Raw genomic sequence first — 211 nt, forward strand, 5'->3', positions numbered from 1 at the left:
AAAATCCTACTCTAACATCCTCTCAAGCATTTCATCAAACACTTGGAGGGTGATGAAAGAAAGCATTTTTATTTGTGAGAATAAAAGGAATCAACAACCAACAATTACAAAGGATTAACAAAACAACAATCAACAACATCACAATCACATGAATTATCTCAAATTGCATTATTAAAAGAAAACAAAAGAACAAGAATATCTCAATTACAAA

The sequence above is a fragment of the Arachis duranensis genome, chromosome 6, assembly GCF_000817695.3.
Source record: "Arachis duranensis cultivar V14167 chromosome 6, aradu.V14167.gnm2.J7QH, whole genome shotgun sequence".
Lineage (NCBI taxonomy): Eukaryota > Viridiplantae > Streptophyta > Magnoliopsida > Fabales > Fabaceae > Arachis > Arachis duranensis.